The 16,286-nt window shown below is 38.6% G+C and overlaps 1 long non-coding RNA gene across 1 annotated transcript in view; it reads right to left on the bottom strand.

Annotated features, from left to right (window-relative positions):
- The window catches only part of LOC123839628 (uncharacterized), a 360,841-nt gene that overhangs the window by 247,150 nt on the left and 97,405 nt on the right, over positions 1 to 16,286 (bottom strand). The gene's annotated exons all lie outside the window — the stretch shown is intronic.

Here is a 16,286-nt window from a genome sequence, read left to right as displayed (position 1 = left end):
AGGAACCAACCAAAAATTCTTGAGCTGAAAAGTATAAAAAATATAATATGAAAAACTCACTAAAGGGTTTCAACAGCAGATATGAGCAGGCAGAAAAAAGAATCAGCAAACTTGAAGATAAGTCAATTTAAATCTCCCAGTCTAGGAGAATTCTGGTCCAAGATGGCTACTTATCTGAACTCATCTCCTCCACGGACACACCAAATCGACACCTATTTACAGATAAATTCCTCCTGAAGAACTGAGGGCTGACTGAACAGATTCTACACAACAAAAGATAAAGGCAAGAAAAACGGACACTGCAACAAAGAGAATGCCAGCCCCTCCCCCCCGCCCTGCCCCGATGCAGTGAACTGCAGTGAGGAGGGACAGTACTGAGAAACCCTAAGCAGATTTGTCTGCCCTGGAGCACAGAAAAAAAAAAAAAAAAAAAAAAGCCTCAGTTCAAAAGAGCAACTAGAATACAAAGGAACTAGCCCTAGAACCTTGCCAAACAGTGGAGGAGCTCCTGGAACTCTCTCTGGGTCAGAAGGGCTGGCAAGCATCACGATTTTTGTTCACTCTCCATCTTGATGGCTTGGACTTGAGCAGAATCTGAGCACCCTAACTGGCATACCACATCAGTGAGTCCTAGGACTCTAGAACACACCAGCCCCAGACATCCCACCAAGGCGGTCCCAGGGTGGTGTGCACTAAGAAACCCATGGTCAGCACTCACTACAGCTCCAGCTGCCATGCTACATTGAGACAAACACAAAGCGCCCTGGAACATTCTAGTTCCTGTACCATTTTGGCTCCAAATGGCTTGCTAGAGCACCCCTAGGTAAAGAATACTTCAGGACTTCCCAGCTGATTCCTGCTTCAGCTGTTAGCCACACCCCACCAGAGTGTCCCCTGCACAGAGCACCATGGGAACCTCTGGCCCATGCCTTCCTTGGCTCCAGACACCCCACCAGGAGACTCCCTGTACTGAGCATCTTGGGACATTCCAGCTTGCTCCTTCCTCAGCTTCAGCTGTCCTGTCCTTCTCCCCTCTGTGTGGAGAGCCTCAGGACATTCCAACCTGCATGAACTTCAGTTTTAGCTGTCCTTCCAGGGCATCCTCTCTGCAAAGAGCCCTGGAATTACCCCAGGTTATGCCCACTTCAGCTACAACTGTCCTGCCAGGGTGATCCCTGCTCAGAGCACCCCAGGACCCCCCAGCCTGTGCCCTGCCTTGTCTCCAGCCACCTGCAAAGACACCATCTGTGTAGAGAGTCCCAGAACATCCCAGATTATACCCACTTCAGCTTCAGCACTTCAGCTTCAGCAGTCCTTCAGGGTGCCCTCTGCACATACAGCCCTGAAAACCCCTAGCTTATACTTACTTTGGCTGTCCTGCCAGGACATCTTCTGCATGAAGAGCCACAGGATTGCCTGGCCAATGCACACTTCAGCTCCAGCCATCCGACCAGGGCAGCTCCAGGTCAGAGTACCCCATAACCCATGCCACCCACAATTCCAGCTAGCCAGAGAAAGTAAACAGGCACACACAGCCTACACAAGGGATGACCATACACAAGACCATTGTTTCAAGTTTAGAAGTGGACTATTACTCAGCCATCAAAAACAATGAAATCTTTCCATTTGCAATGATGTGGATGGAATTAGAGTGTATTATGCTAAGTGAAATAAGTCTGTCAGAGAAAGTCAAATACCACATGATTTCACTCATATGTGGAATTTAAGGAACAAAACAGATGACATAGGGGAAGCAAAGGAAAAAATAAAATAAGATAAAGACAGAGAGGGAGGCAAACCATAAGAGACTCTTAACTATAGAGAACAAACTGAGGGTTTCTGAAGGGGAGGTGGGTGGGAGGATGGGCTAAATGGATGATGGGCATTAAGGAAGGAGGGCACTTCTTGTGATGAGCACTGGGTGTTATATGTAAGTGATGAATCACTAAATTCTACCCCTGAACCCAATTCTACACTGTATGTTAACTAACTTGAATTTAAATAAAATCCTGGAAGAAAAAAAAAAAGAAAAAAACCTACAACCATGATTACTTTACCAGGCAAGGTTATCATTCAGAATTGAAGAAGAGATAAAAAGTTTACCAAACAAACAAAAGTTAAAGGAATCACAGACCTGTACCTCAGAAACAAATAATACATTACATGTTAAAAAAAAAAAAAAGAAGAAGAAGAAGAAGAAGAAGATAGCAGGAAGGGAAAAATGAAGGGGGTGGAAATCGGAGAGGGAGATGAACCATGAGAGACTATGGACTCTGAGAAACAAACTGAGGGTTCTAGAGGAGAGGGGGGTGGGAGGATGGGTTAGCCTGGTGATGGGTATTAAAGAGGGCACGTTCTGCATGGAGCACTGGGTGTTATATGCAAAGGATGAATCATGGAACACTACATCAAAAACTAATGATGTTGTCAAGTCCAAGAACTCTTTGCCTATCTCTAGATTCTGAAAACTTTCTTTTTTTAAAAAAAAGATTTTATTTATTTATTTGTCAGAGAGAGAGAGCACAGGCAGGGAGAGCTGCAGACAGAGGGAGAGGGAGAGGCGGGCTCCCCGCTGAGCGGGGAGCCCGGTGCGGAACTCGATCCCAGAACCCCAGGATCATGACCTGAGCTGAACGCACACTTAACCGACTGAGCCACCCAGGGGCTCCTGAAAACTTTCTTATATGCTAGCCTCTAATGTTTATAATTTTACATTTAAATCTATGATACATTTTGATTTAATTTTTATGTAAGGTATAAGGTTTCGGCCAAAGGTCTTTTGAGTAAAAAGCGTGTACTGACACAAATAATGACTGTATCCCTTACCTATTACTTCAAAATTGTTTTCTTCTCTGAACCCTGAAATAATCCCTCTGGATAGTAGTCTTTCTAGATACATGAGTAAAAATATTTGAATGGGGGGAAAACAAGTAGTTCTGAAAAAGTGACCCACTTGTCCCACTTTTGTGGCCTCTGAGAACTGTGAAACCTTGGGTAACAAAACCTGTGCAGTATGGTTGTAAACAAAAGAAGACAATACAGGTTCAATTTCCCTTAAAAAATATTATAATAGGTAAGTATGTTTGTAACTCAGGGTTTCATCATGCCCAATTGTTTTAGGTAAATCCAAATGGTATGTTTATCTCTGAATAAGACAACTATGAACATTAAAAAAAAAAAAAAAAACTAATGATGTAATGTATGGTGAGTAACATAACATAATAAAAAAAAAGTTAAAAGAATCCATTACTACTAAGCCAGCCTTACAAGAAATGTTAAACAGACTTCTTTAAGTGGAAAGGAAAAGGCCATTATTAGACATAAAAAATTATGAATAAAAAGATGTAAACTATGATCATAATACATAAAATATGGAAGGGGAAGTACTGAGGGTTCTAGAGGGGAAGGGGAGGGGGATGGGTTAGCCTGGTGATGGGTATTAAAGAGGACACGTTCTGCATGGAGCACTGGGTGTTATACACAAACAATGAATCATGGAACACTACATCAAAAACTAATGATGTAATGTATGGTGATTAACATAACATAATAATAAAAAAAAAACACAGAAGTTCTTTTAGAATGTGTTCAAACTAAAATGATCATCAACTTAATATAGACTGCTATACTTAGGATGTTATATATGAGCCTCATGATAACCCCAAACCTAAAACCCATAACAGATACACAAAAAATAAAGAGAAAGCCAAACATAACACTACAGAAAGTTACCAATTACAATGAAAAAGAGCAAGAGAAGAATAAAGGAACAGAGATGAACTATAAAAACAATCAGAAACAATTAACAAAATGGCAGTAAACAGTACCTATCAATTACTTTACATGTAAATGGTCTAAGTCGCCCCAATCAAAAGACACAGGGTGACTGAAGAGATTTACCAAAAAAAAAAAAAAAAAAGGCCCATCAGTATGCTGCCTACAAGAGGCTCACTTCAGACCTAAAGACACATACAGACTGAAAGTGAAGAGATGGAAAAAGATATTCTATGTAGATGGAAGTGAAAAAAAACCAGCACAGTAGTATTTATATCAGAAAAAAGTACTTTAAAACAAAGACGGTGACAAGAGACCAGGAAGGGTATTACATAATGATAAAGGGATCAATCCAATAAGAGGACTGTAAATTACTTGCACCCCACATCAGAGTACCTAAATATATATATAACAAATATTAACAAATATAAAGGAAGAAAATGACAGTAATATTAGGGGACTTTAACACTCCACTTACATCAATGGATAGATTAGGCAGAAAATCAATAAGGAGTGGTTTTGAGTGACATATCTGACAGATGGACATGACAGATATATATAGAAAATTCCATACAAAAACAACAGAATATGCATTCTTTTCAAGTGCCCATAAAACATTCCCAAGGATAGATCACATGTTAGGTCACAAAATAAATCTCAATAAATTTAAGAAGCCTGAAATATCAAGTATCTTTTCCAATGACAACAGTATGTAACCAGAAATCAATCATTAGAAAAAACCCCACAAACATATGAAGGTTAAACAACATGCTACTAAATAACCAATGGGTAAACAAAGATATCAAAGAAGAAATTAAAAAATACATTGAGACAAATGAAAATGAAAATATAACACTCTAAAATATTTGAAATACAGCAAAAGCAGTTCTAAAAGGGAAATTTAGAGCAATACAGGCCTACCTCAAGAAACAAGAAAAATCTCAAATAAACATCTTAATCTTATATCTAAAGGAACTAGAAAAAGAAGAAAAAACAAAATCCAAGGTGAGTACAAGGAAGGAAATAATAAAGATATAAATGAAATAACTGAAATAGAGAGTAAAAACAATAGAAAAGATCAATGAAACTAAGAGCTGATTCTTTGAAAAAATAAAGAAAATTAATAAACCTTTAGCCAGACTCATTAAGATTAAAAAAAGAGAGGACCCAAATAAATAAAACCAGAAACAAAAAAGAAGTAACAGTTGACACCACAGAAACATAAAAGATTATGAGGATACTATGAAAAACTATATGCCAACATATTAGAAAACCAAGAAAAAATGGATAAATTCCTATAAACATATAATCTTCCAAAACTGAATCTAGAAGAAATGGAAAATCTGAACAGTTACTAGTAATGAAATTAAATTGATAATTAAAAAACTCCAAACACACAAAAGACTAGAACCAGATGTATTCACAGGTGAATTCTACCAAACATTTAAGGAAGAGTTAATATCTATTCTCCTCAAGGTATTCCAAAAAATAGGAGAGGAAGGAATGCTTCTAAATATATTCTATTAGGCCAGCATTACCTTGAAACAAAAACCAGACAAAGACACTACAAAAAAAGAAAACTACAGGCCAATATCCCTGATGAACAAAGATGCAAAATCCTCAACAAAATATTAGCAAACCACATTCAACAAAACATTAATAGGATCATTCATCACGACCAAGTGGGATTTATTCTGGGGAAGCAAGGATGGTTCAATATTCAAAATCAATATGACACATAACATTAACAAAACAAATAATAAAAGTCATATGATCATCTCAATAGATGCAGAAAAATCATTTGACAAAATTCAATTAATGTTTACAATAAAAACTCTCAACAACATGAGTTTAGAGGGAACATACTTCAACATAATTAAGATCAATATATGAAAAATTAAGGGCTAACATCATACTCGTAAAAAACTGAGAGCTTCTCCTCTAGGATCAGGAGCAAGACAAGTACATCAATTCTTGCCACTTTTATTCAATATAGTACTGGAAGTCCTAGCCACAGCAATTAGATAAGAAAAAGAAATAGAAGACATCCATATTGGTAAGAATGAAGTTAAATTGTCACTATTTGCAGATGACATGAGACTATACATAGAAAATCCTAAAGACTCCATCAAAAGACTATCAGAAATAATAAGTGAATTCAGTAGAGTTCCAGGATACAAAATTAATACACAGAAATTTGTTGTGTTTCTACATACTAACAACAAAGTAATAGAAGGAGAAATTAAGAATACAATTCAATTGTACCAAAAAGAATAAAATACCTAGGAATAAATCTAACCAAGAGGTGAAAGATCTGCATTCTGAAAACTACAAAACACTGATGCAAGAAATTGAGGAAGACACAAACAGATGGAAAGGTAATTCTATGCCCATGAATTGGAAGAATTAAGACTGTTAAAATTTCCATACTACCCATTGCAAACCCTATCAAAATACCAACAACATTTTTCATAGAAATAGAACAAACAATATTAAAATTGGTGTGGAACCACAAATGACCTGAATAGTCAAAGCCATCTTGAGAAAGAAGAACAAAACTGGAGGTATCACAATTCCAGATTTCAAGATATACTACAAAGCTGGAGTAATCAAAACAGCATGGTATTGGCATAAAAACAAACACATAGATAAATGGAACAGAATAGAGAGCTCAGAAATAAACCCATGCACATATGGTCAGTTAATCTGTGACAAAGGAGGCAAGGCATATACAATGGGGAAAAGACAGTCTCCTCAATAAATGGTATTGGGAAAACAGAACAACTACATGCAAAAGAATGAAACTGGACCACTTCCTCGCACCATACAAAACAACAAACTCAAAATGAATTAAAGACCTACATGTGAGACCTGAAACCATAAAATTTATAGAAAACATAAGCAATAATTTTTTTATCATCAACTGCAGAAACATTTTTCTCAGGCAAGGGAAATAGAAAAAAAAATACTGGGACTGTATCAAAATAAAAACTTTTGCACAGTGAAGAAAACCATCAACAAAATGAACAGGCAATCCACTGAATGGGAGAAGATATTTGCAAGTGTTATATCTGATAAAGGGTTAATGTCCAAAATATAAAGAGAACTTATACAACTCAACATCAAAAAAACTCCCAAACAATCCAATTAAAAAATGGGCAGAATACATAAATAGATGTTTTCCCAAAGACAACAAACAGATGACCAACAGATACATGAAAAGATGCTTAATGTTACTAATCACCAGGGAAATGCAAATAAAAATCACAATGAGATATCATTTTACACCTAACAGAATGGCTAGAATCAAAAAGACAAGAAATAACAAGCGTGGGTAAGAATGTGGAGAAAAAGGAACCCTTATGCCCTGTTGGTGGGAATGTAAATTGATGCAGCCACTGTGGAAACAGTATGGAGTTTCCTCAAAAAACATAAAAATAGAAATGCTATATGATCCAGGAATTCCACCCAAAGAAAACAAAAACAACAATTCGGAAAGATAGAAGCACCTCAATGCTTATTGCATCATTATTTATAATAGCTAAGACATAAAAGCAACCCAAGTGTCCATTGATAGATGAAGATAAAGAAGAGGTGGCATATATATATATATATACACACATACACACACACACTTATACACACATAGTGGAATACTACTCAGCCATGAAAAAGAATGAGATCTTGCCATTTACAACAATGTGGATGGACCTAGAGGGTATTATGCTAAGTGAAATAATCCAGACAGTGAACAAAAAATACTATATCATTTCACTTACATGTGAAATCTAAAAAATGAAACAAACGCATAAACAAAAACCAAACTTCATTATTTCAAGTTTTCATAACAAGGTAGTGTTGTTTAGGTACCTGGAAAATCAAATTACAGAGAACACATGGTGGAGAAATAAGATACTACACAAATTACATCTCCCACGGCATGAAATGATGGTTTCCATAAAATAGTACAAGGAACTCACAAATTTACCTGGATTTCTTCAACCACAAATGAATATGTTGCTGAAGCTTAAAAAAAACCAAAACAACTCCCAGTGTGAGGAGCAGAAAAAGAATGAAGAAAAAGAAACAGAACCTAAGAGACCTGTGGGACACCATCACTTATACCACCATAAGCATAACAGGAACTCCAGAAGAAGAGAGAAGAGAGGGCAGAAAGAACATTTGAAGAAATATTGACTGAAAATAAAATATAGCAATCTACATATTTAAGAACCAGGACAAATTACAGAAGGACAAATGTAAAGACCGCCACACTGAGACACATTATAATCCAACTGTTGAAAGACAAAGACAGTGACTATTCCAAACCATGTGACAGACTTGTCATAGGCAAGCAGTCCTCAATGCAGCAAATTTCTCATCAGAAACCATGGAGGCCAGAAAGGAATGAGAGGACATTGTTGAAGTGCTGAAAGAAAACAAAAACAAAAACAAAAAACCTCCAAACTAAGAATCCTCTGTCAAAACTGTCCTTTAAAAGTGAAGGAGAAACTAAGACATTCTTGGGGGCGCCTGGGTGGCTCAGTCGTTAAGCGTCTGCCTTCGGCTCTGGTCAGGATCCCAGGGTCCTGGGATCGAGTCCCACATCGGGCTCTCTGTTCCGCGGGAAGCCTGCTTCTCCCTCTCCCACTCCCCCTGCTTGTGTTCCCTCTCTCGCTGTGTCTCTCTGTCAAATAAATAAATAAAATCTTAAAAAAAAAAAAGAGAGAGAACTAAGACATTCTTGGACAAACAAAAGCTGAGGAAGTTCATTGCTACTAGATTGGCTCTACAAGAAATGCTAAAGGAAATCCTTCAGTAAAATGAAAGGAACTTGAAGCCTTACAAAGAAATGAAGAACTCCAGTAAAGGTAACTACACAATTAAATATAAAAGCTAGTCATTTTGTAACTCCTCTTTTTATTTCCCATATGATTTTAAAAATAAATGTAAAACCAATCATTATAAAAGTGGGACCTGAGAATCTGCATTTCTATCAAGTTCCCAGGGGATGCTGATGCTGCTGGTCCAGGGACCACACTTTGAGAACAGCTATTCTACAGGATGCTTCTTTGGCAGAATGGAAGTTCAGATTAGTGATTTGCCCTTCAATTTTGGAACCTGATATCTGTGTAATTATAGTCATCCCAGGGGTGCTTGGGTGGCTCAGTTGGTTAAGCATCTGCCTTTGGCTCATGTTGTGACCCCAGAGTCCTGGGATCAAGCCCCACATCAGGCTCCCTGCTCAGTAGGGAGACTGCTTCTCCCTTCCCCTCTGCCTGTTCCCCCTGCTTGTGCTCTCTCTCTCTGTCAAATAAATATTTAAAAAAAAGAAAATCATCCCAGACATCCATCTAGATGCAAATCTGGCAAAAACAAAAAAACAAAAAAACAAAAAACACATTTCACCTTCAACTTACAATCAGCCACCCCACAGCTTATTTTCTGTTCCCAAATATGATTGAAAATTAATAGTTAAATTATGACTTGTTAATACTCCTTAACTGCATACGGCAGGGCAGTACTCCTTGTTTTCACCACAAACAGTTCTTTTGCCCCCTTTTAAATCCTTGTAATGCTACTCCCACCCAATCTCTTTACCAATATACCCCTAAAATATAAGCACTTGAGGAGTATCTGATACAAAGGAAGGAAAGCTTTCCTGCTTTTCTGCTATCCCTTTCCTGTAAAGCCAGTTGCTTCTCTTCTTCCTCAGTGACATTGACAGGGGCCACTGTGTTACTTTGTGATAATTTATTTCAGGTTTCCTAGTCACTATACTTTTGTTAACTCCACCACTCACTCTGACACTTTGCCCCCCACTCTCGTTAGTTCTTCCTCTCTTTCCTGAGAAATAGATAAGTAGTATCAAAAAGATTTACTGACCTAAACTCTGTATGTTGCAACTCCCTCCTCTGGAAATTGTAGAGGTGCTGCTTGCTTGAGTACTTTATTAAAGGAGAATATTCCTTTTGTTGAGTGAATGCTTGTATTATGAACAGATTGACTACAGAGTAACTTCAGTTTAAAACCCAATGAAAACATAAATACGTTTTACTCCAGAACACTCAACTGCTTCCCATTTATTTGCTGGCCTGGTCATGAGCAAATTCATACAGTCACTAACTACACACTGACTCCAAAACCCAGAGTTTGTTAAAGCTGCCTTCTCTTTCCATTTTTATTTCTATTCCTCTGTTTAGGGAAAGGACTTTCACATGCACAGACAAGGATGTGGATGGGGAACACAATTTGACATATTATGGCTCTCCTGGGACCATTAAAATTCTATCTCCTCCTTTTCCCTGATACTCTCCAAAGGGTTTCCTTTGGCCATGACAACAGAATTGCCAATTTCAGTTTTCTGCCTTCAGAATTTCTTCCAGTCTCCATGGGCCAATGGCCTTTGATTTTCTACTCTTGGAGATTTCTGTCAGACAAGGCTGTTTGCTGATACATTTCTATAGGGGGGAGAACGGAAATCCATCCTGACTTCAGAAGAGCCTTTAATGAGTTTCAAATCCAAGTTGAAGTTGTTCATTTTTCCTTGGCAAAATTCCACGTTACTGGGAGGCAGGTATAGGAGGAAGCAGCCTGGGCCTCCCATTTTTGTTGTTTGTTCTGTTTCCCAGAGATCCACTTTCATGTTTTGAAAACTTTAACAGTAAAATCAAATTTACCAGGAAAGAAAACACTCTGAAAACAAAAGAGCCAGAGGAAAGCAGATAGCTTTCTTTGAGATGGGGTTTTACCAAATTTTCCTGATTATGTTTGATTTTGACTTTAAAAGCCACCAGAGATTGCTGTGTTTATTTTCTATGTTTCCATTTCTAACACATGACCCTCATTTGGGTGGAAAAAATCAGAATCATTTCTTGCTCCTTGGAGCAAACTCCTCTTCTACTACTACGGAAGTGAGGTAAAACAGGCCACATTCATGATCAAAACCGAGAATGTGCATGGAATAATGCTATTTTGTATAAGCTTGTATTCCTCAATTTTTTTAACTCTTTACTGAAGCATAATACACATAGAAAAAGGCATAAAATATAAACCTACATCTTAATGAATTATCACACAGGGAACACCTGTGTGCTCACCAAGAAATGGAGCATAGCCAATCATTCTTATATCCCCCCCACTTGCCATTCCTCCCCTCCTTCCCAAAGGTAATCACTAGCCTGACCTCTGCTTATATAACTCAGTTTTATCTGTTTTTGAACTATATATACATTGAATCTTATAATGTGTTCTTTTGTGTCTGATTTCTTTCACTCAGTAGCATATTTCTGAGATATACCCATGTTTTGTGTTGTAGTAATTCATTAATTTTCATTACTGCATACAATTTTGTTGATAATTATGCATGCTTTACTTATCCGACCTAATGTTGAATGATAGTAGGGTTGTTTCCTGTTCAAGGCTCACACTAGTAATACTACTATGACATTCTTATACATGTTCTTGGTGCATACATGTGTGCATTCCGGCAGGATATATACCACAGTGGAATGGCTGGGTTACTGAGAATCTGTGCATACAGCTTTATTAAATAATACAAAAGATTTCCAAAATGGCCACAACCAATTTATACCCCCACCAGTAGGTGAGGTTTGAGGGTTCCTGTTATTCTACATCTTTGTCAACAACTTAGTATTTTTGTCCCCAGATGAAAGGATCCTTCCCCTTAATGCCAAACTAACATCTATTGAGGTTCCATTTTGTATAACTACAGGAAGATCAGACTTTTTATGAGTTCTCCCCAATAATTTCAGAGATTCTCCAGAGATTGTTAACATGTCTTATAGATCTTTCATGGTTGTCAACTTGGCCAACACTACCTTCTTTTAGGCCATTCCTTCACCTGCTGCACATCACCTCTTGCCATCATGTGTCCCTCAAGGTCCCTTTGAGGAAATACAGGGAAAGACACTATTCCAGTGGGGGAATTTGGTGAGGACCTTGCAAGAAAGAGTGGTTTAGAGGATAAGGAATGAGTGATAGATTCTAAAAGTGGTGATACTTGTCCATATTAAAAAGTAACTGGAGGATAGGTGAGCGGAACCAATTTTAGGTAGACACTAGAGGTTTAAGAATCTTCCAGTTGATTTACCTGGGACCTCTGCCTTACACCTTGATATTTAGTTCCTGTGACCCCACTAGACTTTCCTAGTTCTTCTGGTTGAGGGTGGGCATTCCTCTTTTCAATGTTGCCATTAAATTTGGGCAAGAGGGACCCCAGTCCTGGGCCTACTACTCCTGTTCTGGACTTCCTCAGGCTATACTTCATCCCATAGGGCAAGGAGTGCTCAGGGTCAAGAAAACAAAAATGCCTTCTATAATATGCCCCAGGCACACAGCAGCTCAGAATCACTTGTCCAAACAGATTAAAGCCCACTTTCAAAGAATGTGTGTACTTCATCACTGGGCCTATCTTTCTGAGGCAGACACTACCTGGTTGTAGAACCACAGGCCCAGATGGCTGAGGAATGGCTGACTACGAGGGTGTGGATGGCATCTGGATATGAAAGCTGGGTTGACCCCAGGCATGTGTCCAAGTCCTTTCACCCTTCTGAATTGAGCTGGGGGTAAGGAGAGAGAGGGAAAGAGCTGAGGAGCCAAGAGCTGGACCAACTCTCTGTCTGTGCCATCATACGGTAGTATAGAACTTTGAGGAGTTTGAGAATTTTGAATTCAAATCTGGCCTTCCAAGTTTTTAGGAAGGTATATTTGTCAAGGCAGGAGGATAAAGCATCTTTAATAGTTTTTTCAAGGAATTTATTACAACTTTTAAGTATTTAGACACATGTGAGGGCCTACATTTACCCTGGTTCTGGGCCCTATAAATGTTAGTGAGGTCTTGCTTCTTATTTCAACCTCTACACCTCTGTTGCCTGCTCCAGCTTGATTCTGGCTTCTAGCTCTGGAATCTTCCACTTAATGCCTAGCTGATATTAATTAATTCCTGGTAACATTCTCAAGCCCCTCTACGATTGATTTGGCTTCTCAAGTCTTTGTAAAGCATATGGTGGCTGAGATTGTCACCCTGCACCTCAAGCTTCAAGGGTTCTAATATGTCTCTTGATTAATACTGAAGAATATCTTTCCCTTTTTTCCCCTCCATCTAATCACTAAGAAAAATCTTCAGGCTTTCCAATTAGTCAAAGAAACATCTGTAAGATGAAGCATTGTAAGATGAAGAGCTACCCTTCTCTCTAATGACTTGGACGAATCAAGAGAAAACAAACCCCATTATCAAGAGTCTTTCCCAGATAACACATCACAATAAATACTCCAAAGTTAAGTTTTCATTACTTGGTGAATCTGAAAGTTGGAGAAAATCCCTGGGTTGATTTTCAGGAAGACTGAAGCTTAAGGGAAAATGTTGAACATCATATAAAAGAAATTTTGGCTCAACAATCTAATCTCACTGCAAATAAGTAATTGCACTAGCTCTGGGCACCTAAAATAATAGAAAATAGAGAAGAAAGAATCAGCAAAATGACTTGACATATATATTAATTTTCCCCTTTAAAATTATGAAGGATTGGATTATTTACATATTAAGATAAAACTATTTTCATGCTAGCGGCAGGATTCATTTTCATGAGAGAACAGTGCTGTTCTCACTGGAAGAGAAAGGTGATCTGAATAGGTTAGGAAAAAAAAAAAGTGGAGAGGTGGTCTGGGATTTTTAAGTTCCAGGAGCAGTCTGAGAAGGAAGAAAGAAATGGAAAAATGGAAAACAAGCTGGAGGGTGGACAGAGGACTGAGGATGAAAGTCAGCCAGCAAGAACTCTGAGGTGGGAATGGTGAGAATGTTGGCAATGGCTGAGAGGTATCTCAGACTAAGATTCAACTGCAAATTTTCTCCTATCCTTTGCAATACTCTTCTCCTGTTTTCCCTCTACAAATTTTTGAATGAAATATTTCTACAGAGAACTGTTTTATATAAGGCGTAATTGGGGGAATCAAGAATGAAAAACTATGCTTCTTTATATTAATATAAGATGAAAGCAAATATCAATCATAAGAGAGAAACACAAATGAAATGGAAAATTCTACAGAGGCAAGAAATAAGGTATGACTCAGAGAAACGTAATCTCCTTTAGGATCCCTGGAAACACTGCTGGCAATGCTCTGTTTCCCATCATTTGTGGGACAAGTGCCAAGCTATCTGAATATAAATGACAAAGGGAAGGTGGTTCTGCAAGGCTGGAGGATTTGGGGACAGCGCATGATGGTGCCTGCACCATCCTTACAAATTCAGGCTGTCTTTAATCTGGAGAAAGATTTTTATAGAGACAGTACATATAGAATTAATTAGAAATTACTGACTTATTGATAGAACATAAAGTTTCAAAACTAATAGGCTCACTGAGTAAAGGAAATGATGTATTTATATGGGCATGAGTCAACAGGTGTTGTACATTTTCTCTGTTCTCAGCATTGCACCTGTACTGTGAGAAACACAAAAGACATGTCAGAGACAGTTCCTGCTCTATAGAAGGTAATGAATGACCTCACTGATATGAGGAATTCTTAATCTCAGGAAACAAACTGAAGGTTGCTGGAGTGGTGGGGTTGGGGGGGATGGGGTGGCTGGGTGATGGACATTGGGGAGGGTATGTGCTATGGTGAGCGCTGTGAAGTGTGCAAGACTGTTGAATCACAGATCTGCACCTCTGAAGCAAATAATACATTATATGTTAAAAAAAAAAAAAGAAGATAGCAGGAGGGGAAGAATGAAGGGGGGGAAATCGGAGGGGGAGACGAACCATGAGAGATGATGGACTCTGAAAAACAAACTGAGGGTTCTAGAGGGGACGGGGGTGGGAGGATGGGTTAGCCTGGTGGTGGGTATTGAGGAGGGCACATTCTGCATGGAGCATTGGGTGTTATGCACAAACAATGTATCATGGAACACTACATCTAAAACTAATGATGTAATGTATGGGGATTAACATAACAATAAAAAATTTTTTTAAAAAGAAGGTAATGAATGACGAAGTCACAGGAAGCATTAAGAGGATAGGGTGCTCAAGCGTGGGCTGTAAAGGTCATGGGAGTTCAGAGAAAGAAAAGATCAGCTGAGACACAAGCATCCAGAGAGAATGAGCTGTGGCTGAGGGAGGGCTAGGCCCAAAAAAAGGACTGGGGGATGGTGTGACCTTGCAGGTTGAGGAAACAGCACACACACAGGCACAGATGCAGGCATTCGGTATGGCCAGGAGCACCATATTCACTACAAAATGAATGAGTTGACCTGAGTAGATGGTTGTTCCCCAAGGGGAGAGTTCTGAGCTGCTGCTTTTTGTGGAGACAGGGAAGATAATGGAGAACTTTGAATGACCAGGCTGGGGACAATGTATATCATTGAGCCACATGAAGGAAACTAAATAAATGTCATTTGATTTAAGTAAACTCTATGCCCAACGTGGGGCTCAAACTCACAACCCTGAGATCAAGAGTCGCAGGCTCTTTGAACTGAGCCAGCCAGGCGCCCCAACAAATGGCATTTTAGAAATATTTGCCTGAAAGCAGGCAACAGGATGGCTATATAAATGAGAAACTGGGGGCAGGAAGAAATAATGGCCCCAATTGGGCATGAGTAATGTGTGACCAGACAAAATTGTGGGATCACAGTGTAGTCAAAGGATCTTAAGATTTTTTCCACATTTTAAGCCCCAGCTCAATTTAGCATTATACCTTTGAAAGCCTTCCCCACATAAAAATACACCATTTAATAGATCCTGCTCTAGTTTAAGCTGTTTTCAGTCTGACACAAGTGTCCATCCCACTTGGTAACAGAAAACCCTTTAAAGAAATTCACTTCCCATTTTGGTAACTTTCAGGCTCATGCATTCTTATAAGCTTGAGAGAACCAACCTATTTCCTACAGGACTCGTGCATTATATTACCTTCCATAAGAAAAGTGAAGATTACAATTCATTATTATTTTGTGGTTTCTACAGTCACAGAGTGTATGAGATGATGACAACGTGTGATGTCAGGTGTCTTGATGCAAACAGGCTCTTATTGGTGGCCAGGATGGTGACAGCTGTGGTGGGTTTGCAGTGTTATGGGAAGCTTGATGAATGAATACAAAACGTATAACTGGTATTGTCTAAGTGATTGTGACATAATTTACGCCCCAACTGTGAAACTGCAATTAACCAATAAATCTGGGCCAAAGGAAGGAAATCCCAGATGTCAGACCAATCTGCAAACCAAGTACACAGGGCTCAGTGAATTTATGATCTCTCTGCCTCTGACTCCTATCTCCCATTTTGGAGATTAGTTCCTCTCTTTAATTCTATCCCACAAAATGTGCAAGCTCAAACTGCCTCAAACCTTCTTCATCATTAATCCTCAGATTAATTTCAGCATTTGAAATGCTAAGATGCCAGAACTTTAAAAAAATACGACTTTGCTGTCTGTTTTATTAATCACTAGTACTTTGTCTCCAGAGATAAGTGCAACATTAATCAGAAATTCAGGGAAGCATTTTC

This window comes from Mirounga angustirostris, unplaced genomic scaffold (genome assembly GCF_029215605.1).
Source record: "Mirounga angustirostris isolate CCGP_5_RB_7025 unplaced genomic scaffold, mMirAng1.0.hap1 SCAF_3, whole genome shotgun sequence".
In the NCBI taxonomy this organism is placed as follows: domain Eukaryota; kingdom Metazoa; phylum Chordata; class Mammalia; order Carnivora; family Phocidae; genus Mirounga; species Mirounga angustirostris.
This window is presented reverse-complemented; position numbering and strand designations above follow the sequence as displayed.